This window comes from Hyaena hyaena, unplaced genomic scaffold (genome assembly GCF_003009895.1).
Source record: "Hyaena hyaena isolate Hyena2069 unplaced genomic scaffold, ASM300989v1 scaffold_382, whole genome shotgun sequence".
Lineage (NCBI taxonomy): Eukaryota > Metazoa > Chordata > Mammalia > Carnivora > Hyaenidae > Hyaena > Hyaena hyaena.
In genome coordinates, this window is record NW_024081015.1 from 310,238 (window position 1) to 328,000 (window position 17,763).

At 35.0% G+C, this 17,763-nt stretch overlaps 1 protein-coding gene and 1 non-coding gene across 12 annotated transcripts in view; both read left to right on the top strand.

Annotated features, from left to right (window-relative positions):
• The window catches only part of DLG1 (discs large MAGUK scaffold protein 1), a 289,163-nt gene that overhangs the window by 140,600 nt on the left and 130,800 nt on the right, over window positions 1-17,763 (top strand). The gene's annotated exons all lie outside the window — the stretch shown is intronic.
• LOC120244399 lies at window positions 11,045-11,152 on the top strand. The gene has a single exon (XR_005531544.1). It is a non-coding gene; the product is annotated as a U6 spliceosomal RNA (small nuclear RNA).

Here is a 17,763-nt window from a genome sequence, read left to right on the forward strand (position 1 = left end):
CAGTTGAGCCACTCCTGATTTCAGCTCAGGTCATGATCTCAGGCTCATGGGATATAGCCTAGCATCAGCTAGGAGCATGGAGCATGAGTATGGAGCCTGCTTAAGATTCTCTCTTGCCCCCCCTCCTCCCCCTTGCTTCCTCCTCCTCCCATAAAAAAATTAGAAAAAAAAGAAAATGTCTATTTAGGAAACAGACAATATTACTTAGTGAACCAGAGTATTATTTATGTAGTGTTGGATAAAATATGCTTCACTGGTTATAAAACAAAACAATATACTTTTAATTCTTTTGCATTTTTAAAAATTCATAATCTTTTGATCAGTATTTATAATACATAAGAGAGGGGATGCTAATAATTTAACAGTTTCTTTTTTAACACAAAAGTTCCAGGGGCGCCTGGGTGGCTCAGTTGGTTAAGCGTCCGACTTTGGCTCAGGTCATGATCTCGGGGTTTGTGAGTTCGAGCCCTGCATCGGGCTCTGTGCTGACAACTGTGCCTACTTCAGATTCTGCGTCTCCCTCACTCTGCCCCTCCCCCGCTCATGCTCTGCCTCTCCCTCAAAAAATGAGTAAACATTTAAAAAAAAAAAGTTCCAGAAGCCAAATATTTATTTTGCTAATTAATTTGTTTCTGTCTTCAGACTCAATCATCAAAGCATTAAGAGCCAGTATATTACATAAAATAATCATGCCACATTACAAATGGATTTTCCCCTGTCATAGATCCTTAGAGTTGAATGTAGACAGTGCCTTTAAAAGATTAGAACCTAATTAAGGTGAGCTCCTTCCTGATGTGGAAATTTATGTGAATGACAGAAGCTCCTTTAGTAAAATTATTTAAAACAAAACTGTTGGCAAGAGAATCCTTTTGTATTTTAAATTCAGTTCATATTTATAATGTATTTAAGCAGTGAAGATGCCATTGGATTTTACTACAGATTGTGATTGAAACTTGGTAATTGAGGGTATCTCTACCCTGTGCATTAAATCTGGCAGCCCCAAAGGGTCTTGATAGTCCAGTGTTTATAACATCCTTCTTTACCTGCTAATCGACCTCACTTCCTGGATTTCATTCCGTCTAGTTATCAGCTAACAAAAGAACAGCTTTTGGTTTCTGCAGACGCTGGTGAAAAAATAATCATGAGAAAGACATCAACCTTATGCTCTCTTTTTTGTCTGCAAATATAAACTCAGCCATCATAAAACTAACAGGTACAGAGGAAAGATACAGGCTTTTTCATGGGAAGAAATTACAGAGAAAATGAGCATCATTTCTCAAGGTTTTTATTTTCCCTGATCTACAAGTGATGCTGCTGTAATTCTAGCTGCAGTTTTTACCGATCATTCACCACTCAGCAGCTGGTAGAGAAGTAAGACTGCTTGGCAACCACCTGCAGGGCTGCAGAGATGAATTACATTTTCGGGAACAACACACTTCTATACTCTCGCGCCAGTCGAGGAGGCAATACTAGCTCTAGCCATGGCTCAGTAGGCCCAAAGCAGAAACACTGGGCAAAAAAGGGTTCATCAGATGAATTGCAAGCTGAGCCAGAACCTTCACGCTGGCAGCAGATAGTTGCATTTTTCACTCGAAGACACAGCTTTATTGACTGCATCTCGGTAGCCACCAGCTCCACCCAGGTAACATACCACTTGTTGAAATTATTTTTAGTATATTTCAGTTTATGTTTACTTTGCAAATGCGTTAGTATAGATTTCTTGTTATTAAAAATGTAGTCTTCTGCACTGAAACCTTGGATGTGCAGAAATGTATGTTTTCAGTCCATCTGTGTAGGTCTTTAGCATGAAAGAGGAAACAAAAAATATTTTCTTTTTTGCTCTTATGTAATACCAAACAAAACAGTCTCTGATTCTGTTGAGGGACTTCTTTAAAAATACAAACCATTGATACATAATTTAAAATGTAAATTAATAATGCTTGTCTCCTTATTTTTAGACTGTTAAATTCCATAAATTATGATGTCTTAGCAAAGAAAATAACCTGTTTGTTTAGCTTTTGTATGTCATAAGATAACCTAGGGAGATTATTATGGCAAAGAAACAGAAGGTAATTTGAAATATTTTTATTTTCTAATGTTTTGAGAATAAATTGTATAGTTAGCTATTGCTATATATACTTATATTTTAAAAAGTTAAATTATAGTTTATTCAGATAATTTTATGAATTAAATATATTTGCATAAATATACATTATCTAGGGTTAATTTAAAAGCATTAAACTTGTGAAATTACACAATTTTAGGACTATTTTTTAAATAGCCATTTGACAGCTTTTAAAGAGCTGACCAAGCACTAAAAATCTCCCACATTAAAAAAAAAAAAACAAAAAACCTAAAACCAAATCTTTCTGAGGAAATGAGTATTGAAAATAGTAGGGAAAATAGAAAATTAATAATTTAAGTCAAATATTTATTTGGCATTAAAGGAGGTTGAGAGCTATTCATATTTTAAAATATTTTTAATAGATATTCATTCAACTTTTAGTAAAAATGGAAGGATAAGAAATAGTCTGATATAAAAATAAGGAGAATGCTTTTGTCATTTGACATCAGTAATAATAAAATTTGTACATCTATCCTAGTGCTTTTTAAAGTAAATTTCTTTAAACCATCTCTTTTTTTAAAATTAGAAGCAGCACAATAAATATGAACTGTCAATAGGTTCTTGCTTTTGATTACTAGAATTGTCTTTCAGTAGTTTTAATTTTAAAATAATGTCAAATTTCTTATATAATAAATTATACTTAATTTTGCTTACACGTGTGAAAGAACTGGAATTACTGGGTTAGGGAGTCATAATTGTTTTTATGTAGGAACTGATGTTAGATATAATCAAAACTTCTTCAGAGTCAATATGATTTAACTCTTAGATTGAATACTGCCCAAAGAATTTAACTACCTACAGTTGCACATACCAAAAAGGGATGTAAAGACTAAGGCTTGGTGTTGTTATTCATTATAGATTAATCTTAAGTGAATATTTTCCATTGTCTGTAAAAAAAAGATAGGCTAAAAACTTATTGAAACTTTCCATGTAGTTTATATAAAAACACAGTACTGTATATGTATACACACACACATGCACATTACTATGGGTACATAATTCATCTTATTAGGAGCATACAAATAAAAATGCAAGCAAAGTAGTTCACCTGTAAAACTATTGAAACCACAGAATTACATTACAATTACGAGTTGGAGAAAAAGTTGCTGTTGCACTTAAAATAGAGTCATAATTTCAATAAAAACACATTTTGCAATTAATCCTACAAAGCCATTTAAAATTTTATTTTCCTTCCATTTGTTTCAGATCATTTTTGTATACTGATACATGACATAAGTTGTATTTCTTCCACACCTCTTTTTGTTACTTGTCTTTTTCATTATCCTTGTATTTCATCTCTAGAAATGTAGGCATGAGGTCAGAGGTTTTAGCTTTTATTTCTCCTGCTCTAGTATACCATCACATAATTTTTCATTCTATAATTTTTCTAACTGATGAATTAGGTATTTTATATATCCAAGTCTTGTAATTCACTAGAATTCATTTTACTTGATAAAATACAATAGGACTGAGAATGTTAGACATATTTTGATCTTGGTTGATGCTAGAATACATTTTTCTGTTTCATCTACTGATCCATGGCTTGCAGTTTTATTTTGTAGCATCAGAAGGATTTGTATCTTGTTATAAACAAAGTAGATTAATGAAATTTCATAATTTATTGAGCATATGCTACATATCTTTGGAGATAGTACATGATAGGGTTTTGTTCTGTAACTGATAAATAGCATCAGTGATTACTAGGTCTCCTATTTCACTGTTGTTAGAAATATTTTTTCTAAGATTTGATGGCAAGATTAACTTTGAATCTTAATTCCTTGTAACTATGCAGCATGATACTTTTAGCAGTTTAGAGAGTTGCTATTAAATGAAGTTCTGTTGATTTGAAAGTCATTACTCTGATTTAATACCCCCCAAATATCCTCTATAAATAAAACAAATTTATTTACTTTAAAAATTCATTTAAATTGCTTGTGTGTTAGAAATATTCATGTTCATAATTCAGATTATATGACAGATTCTACTGTAATATCTAGAATTTGGTATGAAGTCATTAATGTCTCTTTAAATGATAAAGAAGCTACGTGGTTATAAACCTTGGCAAGAACCCCAGCTTCTAGGATAGGGCATGGCATATAGTTGGTACTCCATAAATGTTTATGGAATTATTTTCCATTTCAGTTACTAGAACCTTTTTAGCTGTGGCCTTCCAGAATATAGCACCTAATCCAAAATCTCCTGGGTACCTATTTTTATTGGATATACTTTCCTTCCCTCACAAGTTCCTTTAGTTCTTTCTCTCCTTTTCTTCCCTTCCATTCTTCATATTTCCTTGAAGCCACATAAATCCCTCATGTACCTGATTTCCTTACCCCTTTGAATCCCTATCCAATGGTGATAACTATATAGCTTACAAACTGTTTCTCATTTTTGTCATTTGATTATATCCCAGAAGTTTACATTGGGTTTATTTGTTTTGTTTTGTTTTAATGTTAAATTAAGATGAGTTTCTAATTATTTTACATTGGTATAAGTTTTTTCTATCTGTGCTTCATGCTACTTAAGTTCTTAATTTTGAATAATATTGAAAAAGAGTGCCTATAGGTTGTCCAGCACTCATTTCCTTATCTCAGAATTCCCCGTGTTCTTCCCTTTAGGATCACTTGATGCCAGTCTGTCCTGTCTTATGTAGTGCACTCAGCTCGGTTCCAATTTAGGACCAATTTATATATTTATGAAGGTTTTAAAGAACTTCAGTACAGTATATTTAGTCTTTGCAATACTTGATTAGCTGCTAGTTAAAAAGTTCTGCCTCCTGGGTGATACCAGTGTTTATTAACGAGTACAGTAGTAGTATAAACTTTGAAAAGCTGTGAAATGATAGGTCACTTTGAATGTGTGTTTAGCAAGTGTTCCCATTTTGGACTACTTGAAAATCCCTAATATGGATCTCTGTAAATAGTGAAACAGGATTCCACGCTTCCCCCAAACAACTAACATGCCTAATTAAGCAAAAAAACAACAAAGTTTTTTTCCTAGGAGTGAATGGAACAGACATGATGACTTGTCATAACTGAAGAAGAACAATAAAATTTTAATAAGAATTGGATAGTCTACTTTTTAAGAGGAAAAACCCTGTCCTACATTAAAATAAGGAAAATACTTTTCAGATACCCATGTGGAAAAATATATAGGCTAAATTGTATTAAAAGAATATTATTTGTCCTAAATAGATGCATTCTAGATTATAAAAGACTTAATTTGGAGAGTTGTGCATTGGACATACAGTCTAAAAAATGAAGATAATATCATCTGCTTCATTAGGTTGATTATTATTAAACAATTTAATACATGTATCATGCTTAGTGCCTAGTAGCTATTATTTTATTATATTATTTTTTAATTTTTATATTGTTTAATTTTGATAATCCATGGACAAATTCAAATATAGGTAATTAGGAGTTACGGCACCTAGGGTAGTGCATTTTATTCATTAAGTAATAGTGTTGATGGAATAGGTTAACTGTAAGTATAAGCCATGTACTTTTTTAAGAACCCCTGACCTCAACATCGTTTAATTGTAGGATGTAAGGAAGGGGCCCCAAAGAGCACCTCAGTCTTTGGTGAGACCACCAACTCCTTTACTTTGCCTCTCCTCCCAACATTCCCTTCTACAGATTGCTAAACCAGTCACAAATAAACAAATTTAATTGATTATTCACTTTACCAAGCTTTCGTAAGCATTCCTTCAGAACTAATTTTATACCCTAATCTTCCAGATCATTCTCATTCATTTCCTTATCTCTGAGTAATTCTGGTATATCTCTCTTCTGTTTTCAACTTCCATTTCTCTCTACCCTCCCAACCCCTTTCACTCTGCCCTTTGGAACTCCCCATTTGTCATCAGCAAAATTTCCTTTACCCTACAAGTCTTCTGTGTTGGTTTATCTCACCCTTTTTTCTCTCATAGACACCTGGCATTCCCCGGAGGATACTGGTTTTCTCTTTTCTTTTTTTCTATAGCCCTCATGAAAAGTGGAGCTTTTTTCTGTCACACCTCATGCACCATAGGATCAGCAAGTGGAATTAATATCTTCCTTGCTTATCATTGATATTTATGGATGATTGTATTTCCTCTCTCTTTATCCTCTCTCTCTAAAAAAAAAATGTAAGTGCCGTCAGACACTATTTTTTACTTCCCCTCCTTTTCTGATCATCTACATTTCTCTCAGTCACTCCCACTCATTGATGATTTGAACAACTGGTTTACTGTCTGTTGTAATTATTCTTACAATTCCTGTAATTATTCTTAGTGATTTTCAGTATCCTTGTGTGATCTATCCAAAATCTTGACTTCTCAATTCTTTGATCTCCTTACCTCTAGGAATGTTGTTTTTTCTTTAACTTGAGTGACTTGCTTCAATAGTTATAATTAAGACCTCACTACCATTGACTGTACGACTTACAAAATCTCAGTTGAAAGCATTTCAGACTACCTGACTAGCACTTTCTTTTCAGCTCACTTTCCCTAATACAATAGCTTTCTTTTTTTATATTCTGAAAACCTTCAGCTCAACTTTTCATTATCTGTCACTCCTTTCATGCTCTCACTTCTCTCCTTGCCTTACTCAAATTCCTTGGTCCATGACTGTAAATACTGCCTTTACTCTCTTGCCCCTCTGTCACTTCATTGATAGGATTCAACCTCGGTGAACTGCAACTCTGCCTCAATACTGGCTCCAAAGCCTCACATTAAATTTCCAACACCCATTTCCTGACCCTCATTCTCAGTTGATGATCTTACTTTGTATTCTAGCCTGTTAAAATAAATGATCTGTCTGCATTCTTAAAGCTCATCCTTTATTTCTGCACTATATCTTTAGTCCGTTTGACCATTTAGGGACTTTTGAAATTCTGTGTTCTACACTACATTATCTGTCTTTCGCCTTATTCCTCCTATAACACCTCTCATTAAAACAATCAACCCTCTTTTGGAGTAGGTTGTCAAATCCAGTGATCAGTTCACAGTTTTTGTTTTATTTGAAACCATAACAGCTCTTACACAGTTGACTATTCCCTCCTTTAAATTCTTTTCTTCTTTGACTCTTGAGCACCACCCTTCTGATATTCTCCCAACCTCAGTTTCCTTGGCAGTGTCCTCCTCCTCCTCTCTAAATGAGGGCCTCAGGGCTCAGTCCTTGAACTTCCCTCATTTTATATTCACATTTCAGGTGTCCTCATCCAGTCCTGTGCCTTTAAATAACATTAGTATTTGTTTTAGCCCAGAGCTAATCCTTGTACATTAGAGTTGTAGATCTTACTTTTTACTCAGTATCTCCACTTGAATTAAGTATCTGAAAGCTAACAAGTCAAAAACAATCTCTAGTTTTATTGTTCTCCCCATCTCCTTCTTTCATTATCACTCACCGAGATGCTGAAGACAGAAACTCTAATCATTTTCTATTATTTTTTCCTTTGGTCCACATTCAGTCTAAGAGCAAATCCTATTGGCTCTGTGTCCAGGTAATATTTATGATCTGACAACTTTTTACCATTTCTACAACTACTAAGTTCAAATTATTTTTGTCCTGAACTACAGCAGTAGACTGCTAATTAGTCTCCCTATCTTCATTCTTTGGAGAATAGACTGTTGAGAGCAACAGTCTGTTCACCCATCAGCCAGCATCATGGTTTCAGATTGTCAATATCTTGTTTTTAACCCTTCCATGGCTTCCAATCCAATTTATAATAAAATCCTAAATCTTTATTTACCATGGACCAAAAGTCCATGGCTGTACCTCCAACCCTATTTTGTACTATTCCCTCACTTATTCTTCTCTAGCTATACTGGGCTTGTTCTTGTTCCTCAAATATATCACATGTGGCCATCTCAGAGTCTTTATCTTGATGTTCCCTTCTCTCTGCCTGGAACTTTCTTTCTCCTAGATATTCTCATGGTTCATTCCCTCAACGCCTTCAGATATGTTTATCTATTGCCTTTTCAAAGGGCCTTCCAGGATTCGTATCTAAGGTTGCAGGTACTCTTTTACTCCAGACATTACTCTATCTTCTTACCTTAAAAATTTTTTTCCTTGAAGCATTTAATACTACCTGATTCGTTTTTACTGTAAATTTTTCATTTGTCTGAATTTGCCCCTTAGATCTTCTGGGAAATATATATTACACTTTATCTGGTGTTACCCTAATCGTCTCACTGATGATTCTCTTCTTATTTCCCCCTTTGGGAAGAAATACACATGAGGAGGTAAGGCAGGAAGAGAAGAGGAAAACCATTCAATTTCCTTATAATTAGGATGACTGCGTAACTCATCAACCAAACCAGAGTACTTTTGATGGAAAGAGAGAACTATTAATAATTAAAGTGGGACAACAGGCATAAATATAGACTTACCAGACAAACCGAGGCATATGGTACATCATTTATAGCCATTTATCTGCTGACTTTTCACACCAGGCAGCAAGTCTAAATAGTCACCCCAAGATTATCTCCACCTTGGACCATTCTGGATTGACCTAACCTTTTGAAATACATGTTTCATACATTTAGACTCATGCCTAATGATAATTGCATTTTGAAGTGATCAAATTTATATATTTTTCTTCATCTCTAATGAATGAAATTTGTTTATATTCAATAATATAATGTCTTTGTATTAAACTAGAATATGTAGAGAGTAGATAGACCTCTTAAACTACTTTGGAAATGTGAACTCTGATAGAATAATTTCTAAGAGACTAGTTAGAAATAGGTTAGGATAGGGGTCCCTGGGTGGCTCAGTTGGTTAAGAAATAGGTTAGGATAGGATAGGGGTTCCTGGGTATAATGGTGGCTCGGTCTGTTCAGCTTCAGACTTCAGCTGAGGTCACGACCTCACAGTTCATGAGTTTGAGCCCCAGGTCAGGCTCTCTGCTGACAGCTCAGAGCCTGGAGCCTGCTTCAGAGTCTGCATCTCCTTCTCTCTATGCCCCTCCCTTGCTCACGCTCTGACTCTCTTTCAGAAATAACAAACATTAAAAAAATTGTTTTAAATAGGTTAGAATAAAACCTATTATACTGGTTGTGAGATGCTGCCTCTTTGCAAAGTTTAATTGCCCATTTGATAGGCCACTAAGGCCAAATGATAAGATTGATACCATGACTTAGATTTAGAAGTTAATTGTTCCCCTTTTAAATGAAGAATGTTGTGGAATTTCTTACGGGGAACCTATTTGTACCCACTAAAAATTTGTTTAAGTGATGTTTAAGACCTAGTCATTTGTACAGTAGGACACTTTAGAAAAGTAAAGAGATGAAGATTAAACAAAAAAATAGTTTACAGTGGTTATAGAAGCCTTTAAAAGATACCAAATTGACCATACAATCCAGCATTTGCAGTCTTTGGTATTTATCCAAATGAGTTGAAAACTTATGTCCACATGAAAACCTACATACACATGTTTATAGCACCTTTATTTATAATTGCCAGAACTTGGAAGCAACCAAAATGTCCTTCAGTAGGTGATTGGATAATAAACTGTCTGTACATGCAGTCAGAGGAATTTATTAGCACTAAAAACAAATGTGTAGACATGGAGGAAGGGACCTTAATGCATATTACCAAGTGAATGAAGCCAATCTGAAAAGGCTATATACCCTATCCTTCATGACATTCTGGAAAAGGCAAAACTATGGAGACAGTACAAAGATCAGTGGTTGCCCAGGGTTAGGGAAGAGGTAAGGATGAATAGGTAGAGCAAAGAGAATTTTTAGAACGGTGATACTATTCTGTATTATACTGTATTGATAGATAGATGTCATAAATTTGCTAAAACCCATAGAATGCACACAAAGAGTGAACTGTGAACTTAGGATAATAGTGATGTATCAATGTACATTCATCATTTGTACAAATGTACCACTCTGGTGGGAAGTGTTGATAATGGGGAATTATGCATGTGTGTGGGTATAGGTTATATGGGAACTCTGTAGTTCATGCTGTTTTGCTTTGAACCTTATAACTGCTTTAAAAATTAAAGCCTTTTGGGGCACCTGGGTGGCTCAGTTGGTTAAGATTCTGACTTCAGCTCAGGTCATGAGCTCACAGTTCTTGAGTTCAAGCCCTGTGTCGGGCTCTGTGCTCACAACTCCAAGCCTGGAGCCTGTTTCGGATTCTGTGTCTCCCCCTTTCTCTGCTTTCCCCTGCTCACACTCTGTCCTCTCTCTCTCTCTCTCTCTCTCAAAAATAAGCATTAAAATACTTAATAAAAAATAAAGCCTATAAAAATTAATATCTTCATGAATATTAGACTGTCTATAGCTTAAAGAACTAAATAAATGAAATTTGTTAATATAAGCTTTTTATAAATAGGAAATGTGTTTCATTCATCTTTGTAGCTTCTGTATAGTGCCATGAGTGATTGTTAGATAGCCCTTTTGTCAAGGACAGATAGGGTAAAAAAAATTTCACAAGCTGCAGCTTACATATTTTTAATATATTTAAATAATTTAAAGTTAACCTTTAAAATAATGTTTTAATAACAGCGCTGAAAAATTACCCATATGATCAGGATAAGAGATTCAGCATTTCTAACATTTTGCCCTTATTTTCTTTTTTTTTTTTTTTTTAATGTTTTTATTTATTTCTAGGAGAGAGAGAGAGAGACAGCGTGAGCAGGGGAGGGCCAGAGAGAGAGGGAGTCACAGACTGAAACAGGCTCCAGGCTCTGAGCTGGCAGTCAGCACAGAGCCCAACGCGGGGCTCGAACCCACGAACCGCGAGATCATGACCCGAGCGAAAGTCGGACGCTTAACCAACTACGCCACCCGGGCGCCCCATTTTGCCCTTATTTTCAAGCAGTGTTTGTTTTTGTGAGATTTGTACTTCATCCCTCTTATCATAATATCACAACTGTTTCAGTAATCAGTTGGGTAATGATTTATTTAATATTAGCTGCTCACTGCTCACCTTGGCAGCACATATACTAAAATTGTATACTAAACAGAGAAGATTAGCATGGCCCCTGCATAAGGATGACACACAAATTCATGAAGCTTTCCATATTTTTAAAAAATAGTTTCAAAAAGAGAGGTACACAAACCATAAGAAACTCTTAAGTACAGAAAACAAACTGAGGGTTGATGGGGGGCAAGAAGGGGGAGGCATTAAGGAGGGCACCTGTTGGGATGAGCACTGGGTGTTGTATTTAAGTGATGAATCATGGGAATCTACTACTGAAGCCAAGAGCACACTGTATACACTGTATGTCAGCTAACGTGACAATAAATTATGTTTAAAAAGAAATTTTTTTGGAACAAAAGATAGAATCATGGGAGAGAGAAAGAGGAAAAAGGGTTGGTTAATGGGCTGCAAGTATAAATAGATGTGGGGATTGGGACATTTAATGGTAAATTGAAGGGTGTAGAAAGAGTCTGCTTCATTTGATGTTTTACTTTGTGTTTTGGCCTTGGATTAGGACTTATTTCTGCCATCTTCATAGTTTCTTTTCACCAGTGAGGCCTTTTCTCTTCCTCTCTATTCTTTAAGATGTAGCATCTCTATAAATGTCTCTTGATTCCATAATTAGAATTATTCTCTCCTTACATTGTAAATGTTTTTTCTTTCTTATAGTACAGTAGGATCTTGTGTTTCATCTGATTTTGTGCCCTAAAATGTCTGACTCATCTGGGGAGCCTGGGTGGCTCAGTCAGTTAAATGCCCAACTCTTAATTTTAGCTAAGGTCATGATCTTGTGGTCATGATCTCATGGTTGTAAGATTGAGCTCCGCATCAGGCTCCATGATGAGCATGGAGTATGCTTAAGATTCTTTCTCTCGCTCTGTCTCAAAAATAAAATAAAATAGAGTAAATAAAATAATAAAAATTAGCTGCTGAACCATAAGCTTCACAAGAGCTAGTAGTACAAGATGTATGTTTTCTTGTATCCCCAAAGCCTAGCACAGTGAATGCACTTGATAAATATTTGTCGAATGAATAAACAAATGTTATATACTTGTTTATTTTCACTTAATCTGATGCTGGATACAAGGAAATTTGGAGCTTCTGAATATGGTTTGACTATTGTAAATTTCCCAAGCCATTTTTATGTAGAACCATGGCTTAAATTTTTTTTTAATTTAAAAAAGTCTACACTACAAGATTTTGTAAAAATTATGTATATTTCAAAAGTAATTCAAAGCTGTCTGTGAAAACTTTGAGACATATATATTCTTATACATAAGAATTTAAATTTTTATAGTTAAAATTTGACTTAGATTCATTTTCTTTAAAGGTTTTTTTCTATGTTATTCTTTGTACTTCCTGGCACTGTTGTTTAGATAATGTTTCAGTCCTCCATTTTTTATATCAAAATTTAGAGTTTTTATAAAGGTAAAAATAGTTGTTCAGACCATGTGGGAACAGTAGCCTACAATTATCACCTTATTTAACAAACTTTAAATAAACCAACTGATGTAATAATTTTACGGGCATATGCAAGTCAGTCAAAAAAGACTGGACCTTTTTTGTGCAAGTATAAACCAACTGGCAGTGACATCTGGAAGCAGTAGAATTTTAGGAAAGCCTAAACACAGTTTCTTCTTCCTCTAGATAAATGTATTTTAAAAAGATTTTTCTCCCTTATGTCTTAAAAGGCATCCTGCCTATTAGTTCTTTAACCTTCAGTAAACCCCAATTTAGTCCCATTTCTTTACAATATTTTTAGTATTTCTGAAATCTAAATTGTGTCTATTGACTGAGCCAGCTCTGGAGTGGGAAGCAGTTATTGTTATGACAGATGGAACAAATTGATTGCCTTATAGATTTGTTGTTGGTCCTGAAGAAATAAAAGAGATTATACTCTGAAATTTGGATCAAAACAGATCCCAGCCTCATTTTTCTGTATTTAACTCTGACTAATCTCGGTGGAACCATCTAATGTATCAAAGCATTATAAATTCAAAGAAGAAATCCATTTGAAAGTATTTTGAAAGCTAGAGGAAGAAAAAACAAGATGCATACCAATCTCAGGAGTTAATTGCTTCACCTATACTAAATACCATAGCAGGATTTTGGAGGAGAGTGAGAGTGGGAAGCAGACCAAAAATCATGTCACTTTAATCACTCCTCCCAAACTGAAAGAGGTCTAAATTATTTCAGTGATGAGAACACTATTATATAGCCCTTTTTAAAGGAACTACAGATGAAAATATTTTGAAGAACTGTAGATAAAACTTGAAATTTCCATATGTATTATTTTTTCTAATTCTCTACTTCCATATTTTTAGGGGAGGAGTTGCTTATTTTTGTTATCATAGATTAAGCATTGCAACAGAATTAAAGCAACTGCAGTTAGTAAAAACTAACCTAAGGTATCTTGAAACCTTTTTCTGTTTTCTTCACTAATCTAATCAGTTGTTTTCCCTGTTTTTAAATCACAAAAATGGGAGCACAAGTCCAGCCTGCCACCTGTTGTTGTACATAAAGTTTTATTGGAACATGACTATGCCTGTTTGTGTATAGCCTATGGATACTTTCAGGCTACTACAGCAGAGTTGGTTGGTTGCCACAGAAATTGCATGGTCCATAAGGTCTAAAATATGTATTAGCTGGTCTTTTTAGAAAATGTTTGCCAGTCCTTGAGCTAAGTATTGATGAAGTATTTTTTTCCTTTTCTGGGATATTATGTATTGTCTTTGCAGTAAAATATGATAGTAATAGTAAAGGCACAATAACTCCTTTTGAAGTATTTTAAAGAGACAGTGTAGTATATGGGTTGAGCAAACTGCCTTTAGAAGATGATGGCCCAAGTTTTAAATCTCTGTTCTGCTATTTACTTCCTGTGACACCTTGGACAAATACACCTGAATTCTCATAGTCTCTTGTTTCCTGCATCAAGATTTAGTGAGAATTAAATGAGACAGTACAAGCAAAACCCTTATAATACCTGATCTCATCATCATTACCATCTTTATCACCACCATTATCATTAGTTCACAAAATATTCTGTTTTTTTAAGTGAGGAATCTAGAGGTGGGAAAAGCAACCTAATTATAGAATGATAAAGAATTAAGTTTTAGCCAGAGGATTAGTAACCTTGACAGGGTTCAGCCAGGAAAACAGGAACCATAGAAATTATTTTGACAGCATGTAATATAAGGGGCTGGTTAAAAAAGAATTGGAGAACTGAGAAGGAAAAATGAGAACACCAAAGTAAAACAGAAGATTGTAACCACAGGAAGCAGCAACCATATGTGGTAGGGGCCTAGGGACAAGTTGATATTAGTAGAACCTAGAAGTTTGGAAGATGGACACTGCAGGTTTTAAATGTGAGCTGTCAATGAGAAATCCTTTCTAATACAGTTTTAAGAAGAAAGAAAGAAATGGACTCCTGGCTGGCTCAATCAGAAGAGCATGCAACTCTTGATGTTGTGGTTGTGAGTTCGAACCCCACATTGAGTGTATAGATTACTTAAAAATAAAATATTAAACAAAGAGTGATTAAAATCTATTGAGCAAATGTAATTGAGCAAGACACGTTTATTTTCAAGTAGGACATTAGTAGTCAATTGGCTATTGCTAGATAAAGAATAATATTAAACTGGCAATATTTTGACTTTTTTATATCTTGCAACTTGTAAGTTCATCAAATGATAGAACATCTTGAACACCTTCTGATTGGTAGTGGCTACCCAAGCACACAGAAAAATCTTTTAGTAGTATCTGCTATATATATTTGATATTTGGATAAAGTCATGAAAGAAGTAATGGAATTGAGCCATGTGGATATCTGGGGCAAGAACATTCTAGGTAGTGAAATAGTAAATAAAAGACTGAGACTAGAACATGTTTAGGATATAGAGGGAACAGGAGGGAGATCAGTATGGCCGAAACACTAAGTGGGAGGGGAATGGTAGCAAGGCATCCAGGGCTGGAATCATTAGGGATTTGTAGAAGAATGAATAGAATAGGGTAAATGCATGATTATTAGGAAGCATTCAGAGCCCATTTTTTATTTCAATCATGAAAGTTCATGGTTGTGCAGGTTTCTCTAACCATATTCTGATTTTAAAAAATCAGGCTAAAAAGGTATATTGCAGTTGGTAGTTTCAGACCTACTTACTAATTATGTAATCATATCTTTAAATCCAAGTTTAAAGTCTCTGCTTACTTTAAATTTTTAGTGGTTGTTAACTCATCTTTCTACCAGTACAAAGTGACCAGCTGAATGCTGATAGAATGCCATCTTTTCATAATAAAAGGATGATAAACTTTAACTCAGTATCCTGAATCTTGCAAGCAGAAATAGATTCATGAACCAGGTGAACTGTCTGTTGAAAGTAACAGGTTTTTACCCATGTTTCTGTAATAGGATTATTAATCATTAGGTCTGTTTTCCTATCTCCCCTTTGCTATTTTAAAATAAAAATTTTGGGGGCGCCTGGGTGGCTCAGTCCATTGGGCGTCCGACTTCGGCTCAGGTCATGATCTCACAATTCGTGGATTTAAGCCCTGCATCGGGCTCTGTGCTGACAGCCAGCTCAGAGTCTGGAGCTTGTTTCAGATTCTGTTTCTCCCTCTCTCTCTGACCCTCCCCGCTCACGCTGTGTGTGTCTCTCTCTCAGAAATAAATAAAATGTTTAAAAATTTTTTTAAATAAAATAAAATCAAAACTCTGTAATTTAACGCCTTAGTGATTTGTTTTAAAATGTATCTGGTTTATTGACGTTTGCTTCTGAGATAATTATGACGTTGGATGTCCCATGCAGCTGGTTCAAATAATATTTTTTCCACTGTATAGTTTATATTGAAGGTATCCACAGTAACTGTGGCAAAAAAAGTCATTTGAATCAAATAAGAATCAGATTTAAATAATGAAAAACACCTTTATTCTGAAGGTACTGGACCCCTTTTGAATACAGTGATTCCCAAGCAGACTTTTGATAAATCTACTGTGCTGTATTTTATCTTTCCATTAACATGAAAAAAAACTTGCCAGAGTTTTTCTGTTCTGTTTTGTTTTCTGTCCCCCTTCTTAGATAGCTTATTTGACATTACATCAGAGAAACATGTCTCATTACAGCATAGTAGATATCTAAACAAAGGAATTTGGATTAAGAATATTACCCATGCCATACAAAAACAAAATAAAGTACTTACCGACTAACACAACTGGCACAAGAGTACTTTTCCTTGTTATCTAAGATATTGATAACAAAAGATTTGCTAATTCATATATTTCATTTTCTCTAAATGGTGGTGTAAATTTACTTAGACCTTATCGAATCTTTGTATTATAAGCTCAGTTTGCCTCATTCATGTAACATGTCATTGTAAGATATAAACAATTACAAATGATCCTGTAGTATGGCTTCACTTAACTTTCTTCAGTGTTTCATCTTATGCTGTGAAAGTCATTTTAACAAATAATTTAGTGAGAAAACGTTTGAAAATGTATTCAGATAGCCTTGCAAGTCTTTTACACTTGAGTCTAACTATGATGGAAAATATCATTTTTAGTGGCCATTGTGGGTGTTATTCTTAATGGTCCTTCCTCACTCCTTGTTCCCATTAGTTACCAGATAATACCGGTTGTACATTCAAAATCTGTCTTGGTTTGACTACGCATGCCCATTTTCACCATTTGGTTTAAACCACTGATGACCTCTCAGCTGGATTATCACAGCAGCCTCCTAACTATCCTTTCTGTCTCTTCCTATATCAGTCAGGATTCACATGCACATATAAGAACTGGTTTAACTATTTTAAGCAGAATGCAGTTTAATAAAGGTAGGCTCACTCATTCATTCCTGAATTCATTCCTGAATGTATACTGAATTGGTTACTACAGCTCTATTGGTTATGAGCTATGGCTAGGAAATTGTGTGTATTGATACGTCATTTGTTTTTGAAGACTTTCTTAGCAGGATTTGCCTCCTTAAAGAAGAGACAGACATTATTGAATGGATGGCAGTGAAAGAGCGTAGTGCATGGTCATAAATGTTGATGTGCAGTACACGTTATGCATGTGGCTATACCTAAATAAGGCTTCAGACTACTTTAATGAAAATCAGTTACATTTTAAATGCTGATTTCATCATTTTAAGATTTTACATTAAAATGTAAAACTATGGGGGCGCCTGGGTGGCTTAGTCGGTTAAGCGTCCGACTTTCGCTTCGGTCATGATCTCGCGGTTCGTGGGTTCGAGCCCTACGTCGGGCTCTGTGCTGACTGCCAGCTCAGAGCCTGGAGCCTGTTTCAGTCTGTGACTCCCTCTCTCTCTCACCCTCCCCTGCTCACGCTGTCTCTCTCTCTCTCTCCTAGAAATAAATAAAACATTTTAAAAAATAAATAAATAAAATGTAAAACTATGGGGGCGCCTGGGTGGCTCAGTCGGTTAAGCATCTGACTTAGGCTCAGGTCATGATCTCATGGTTCGTGGGTTTGAACCCCACATCGAGCTCTGTGCTGACAGCTAGCTCAGAGCCTGGAGCCTGTTTCAGATTCTGTGTCTCCCTTTCTCTCTGACCCTCCCCTGTTCACGCTATCTCTCTCTCTCTCAGAAATAAATATTAAAAAAAATTTTTAATGTAAAACTGTAAAGAAATTTAATAAGAATCTCTAAAAACGATTGTAAAACACTTTTCCAAAAGCTGTCAGTTTGATACTGGCATAAAAAA